General features: G+C 38.2%; 1 pseudogene; it reads left to right on the forward strand.

Moving 5' to 3' along the window:
- Nucleotides 1-1,480: 1,480 nt before the first annotated feature.
- Nucleotides 1,481-2,329, forward strand: LOC106145804 (olfactory receptor 5V1-like; annotated as a pseudogene).
- Nucleotides 2,330-3,767: the final 1,438 nt, after the last annotated feature.

Consider the following 3,767-nt stretch of genomic DNA (forward strand, 5'->3'; position numbering starts at 1 on the left):
TGCCCTCCAGCTCAGCCCCCACCTTCGATGTCGGCCAGCCAGCCTGGGCTGTGGCTCGTTAGCTTGTCATTGATATGTGAATCGCAGTTCACCCTATACTGAATGTGTCATCTCCTGTGGCTGGATGAACTAGTTTCACCACAACATTTTCAGCCATGTTCCTTATCAATACACAACAATTACCAGTCATTCATCCTTTGTAACAGTGAGTATTTCTGTGTCAAGATTCTGTTGTATGGCACCTGAATAAATTTCCCATTTTAAGGACAAGTGACGTTGTGATTTACAGCACCATGTACCTCTTTTTTGTGCTGATTAAAATATTTCTTACAGTAGTTTAAGCCCTGACTTTTGTAATTTCCAAGCTAGAAGCAAACTTCTGTGAAAACATGAGACAATAGAGGAGCCTGTCTCAGGTGGGATTATCATGGTCCACTATTTAATTTATTATCTGTGTCACTTATAAATGAGAATTACAGTATTCACAGCATCTCATAATAACGCTCTAATCTGTAGACAAGGGGGTGTTTGTGCTGACCTTTGTTTTATCTCTCTATAGGGCTGCCATGGAAATTATTACTAAACCTACTGAGTTACATTCTACATAGCAATGTCAAGGCTTCATAGTCTTCTTTGAATTGGGAAAAGGCAAGTGGGGCAAGTCCAGATAGATTCTAAAAGTGCTGATGCTGTTATAGAGGTATACATGGTAAAATTTATAGAAAGGTGGGAGATCTTTATTGGATACTAGATTATATATCTTTTTATATCCCACTGGATAAAGCTGAAAAAAAATCCAAAACACATCTGGGATATACTAGCTGTCTGTTGATTATCAGGGATTTGATTCTTCTGTGATTGCATTACTTGCTTGAAAAAAATCAGTTCTTTAACTTCAGCTAGTAATTGAGATCATTTGGTGACATTATCACTAAATAATTTATGCTGAAAGGATTTTTAGAGATCTGTACTTCACCACCCTTGCTCAGAGTAGAGCTGCCTTCCAGGTCCCATTGTCTTGCACAGTACTGTGTCCAACCAGATTAACCACCACAGAGGAGGTGTCTTTGTCTTCAACTTGCAGATCTTAGTCTGAGAAGATGTCTTGCAAGAAGTTGTTTGTTTTGTTTTCTTTTGTTTTTAATTAATCACTGTCAAGCTTCACACCTATATTTTGGCTTTTCCATTTGGTATATGTGAGTAAAATTTAGATTTTTAGTATGGCAATGCAAGCTAGCAAATGTCTTTGAACTCCAAAACAGATGAAAAAAATCACACTCCTTAGAAGGGAGATGGAATTTTGATTAAGCTACAACTTCTTTCTTTCAGGTACACCTCTGTAGTTGTCGCCACAATGAAAGACAAGAAGCAGAGGGTCAACCTATCAACAGCATCTGAATTTGTTCTCATAGGCCTTTCTTATGCTCTGGAAGTCTGTTTTCTTATGTCTGTTTTGGTTTTGATCACTTATTTAACCACCATGGTCAGCAACATCACAATCCTTCTTGCCGTTAGCACAGACACTAATTTGCACAAACCCATGTACTTCTTCCTTGGCAACTTACCCTTACCAGATGTTCTATGTCCCACTGTTACTGTGCCAAAGATGCTGGAGGCCTTGTTGACTGAGAACAAGGTGTTTTCATTCACTGGCTGCATGTTCCTCCTCATTGATGCTGCAGACACAGAGATTTTTCTCTTGGCTGTGATGGCATATGACCTTTACATTGCAATATGTCATCCCCTGCAGTGCATGAATACACTAGGTGTGAAACTGTGTGGTCATCTAGCCCTTGGCACCTGGGTAGCAGGATTTTTTAATACGCTGTGACATGTCTTTGATTTTTACATTCTTTTTCTGTGAATCAGATGAAGTTGACCAAGATTACTGTGATATTCCCCCGATGCTGGCCCTTTCCTGCTCAACTAATTACAGGAAGGAGCTGGTCATTCTCACAGTTGCTGGAGTGCAGTATCTTTGTGGTCACTCTGATCTCATATATCTGTATCCTCTGGGCTGTCCTGAGCATGAACTCTTCCGAGAGCAGGTACAAAGCTTTCTCCACTCATGGTTCTCACGTGACAGTAGGATGCCTGTTCTACAGCACTACCATTTGCACAGATGTACGGCTTTCCTCCACCCACTTGCTGCATCAGTATAGGATAGTTTCCATGTTCTATGGAATCCTCACTCTCCTGCTTAAACCCCATAATGTACAGCCTGAGGAACAAAGAAATTAAATGTATGCTAAGAAGAGGGATCAACCAGGTAAGAGCTGCTTTAATGAGACAAGAACATTTCAGTCTCTGGCGTCCTTTGGAGCCTTAGCAATTGGATAGGCAATGCAGTTTGCCTGATCTTCTCTGACTTCAGCCATCTAAAAGTTAGATGCTGGAATCAAAACTCCTTCTCTGCGTTCCCTTTACAGTTACAAGAGAGAGGTGTGCACCTCCATAAGAGGTCATTGTAACAAGAGAAGATGACTTCAGCTGGTAATGTTTTTCTCCACTGAGCACAGAGGAAGCTTAGGTGAGCTCCTCAGCCTTAGACACAGGTCTTGAATGTGTACCTTAGACCATGAACACTTAAGTATACATTCTTCTGTATTAGATTTTTTAAATGTTGTTATGATTTTACCTCTGGACATTATATGCATTGTTCCTTTTTGCCCCTTACTTTAGAAATTTTTAGAACAAACATGTTTAAGCTGGCACAAGTAAGTGCACAAATGTGAACCCTTTGTGGTAAATTCCTGCCAACTAAAATTGATAGCTCAACATAACCAGTGAAGCTTTTAGTGGAACACATTAGTACAAACTAATATTTAATTGCACATATTGCCAATAGCATGTAAAATCAAGCCAGGAAATCGCATTATTTCAAAGTTATTACCTGTAAAACCATTACAGAACATTGTGGAACTGCTGACAAATATTTTCAAATCTTAATGCTCCATCATTCAAGCTTTGTTTGTTTTTGTTTTGGTTTTTGTTTTTGTTTTTTTTTTTTAACAGCTGACAAAGCCATACTTTATTTTAGTTAGTAGCAATAAACAACTAGTTCACAAATCTTTATTCATTTAAACATTAAGACCAAGGACTTGTGCTTAATCTGATTTTGTTCACTTAAGTGATGTTTTTGACCACTGCTTTGTCGTTTGAATTTTGTGAAGGAACCAATGACGGTCTGGCCCTGACAGGAAATGCCTTGAACAGGCAAAAAAAATGTTTTGTATTTAATCTCTCCCTTTGATGCTGTGATGGGAAAACCAAAATATTCAAAAAAATAATACCCTTAGTGAAATTACCTTGTCCATTTCTTACAGACAACTTACCAATGTAGTTAGAATAGATTCTGTTGTTAGAAGAACACTAAAACTTGAACAATGTTTAATGTTAATGAACTTGAGCTAATGTTTATTTTCACTTTGCATCAATTCTACCATCAATCTAACAATTTTCTCTATTCTTCAGTCACCTGATGGTCCTATCTGACAGTCCTATCTGACAGATATGGCAACAGATGTTCCCTATAGCTTCTTCCAGTTTCTAAAATTAATCTCACCGTAACATCCTAACCACTGCAGATGACCATTTTCATTTTTGTCTTTTCAGTTGCAATGGGATTTAAATCCAATATCTATGGCAAATAGTCACATCAAAGAAAAGCTCTGTTCTACATAATGTCTTCTCGTGTTTGTATTCGGGTTATTTCTATAGTCATTTCATATACCCGTAGTTCCACTTGATAAAGTCTCCAATCTTGT

Source organism: Columba livia, chromosome Z, assembly GCF_036013475.1.
Source record: "Columba livia isolate bColLiv1 breed racing homer chromosome Z, bColLiv1.pat.W.v2, whole genome shotgun sequence".
Classification (NCBI taxonomy): Eukaryota; Metazoa; Chordata; class Aves; order Columbiformes; family Columbidae; genus Columba; species Columba livia.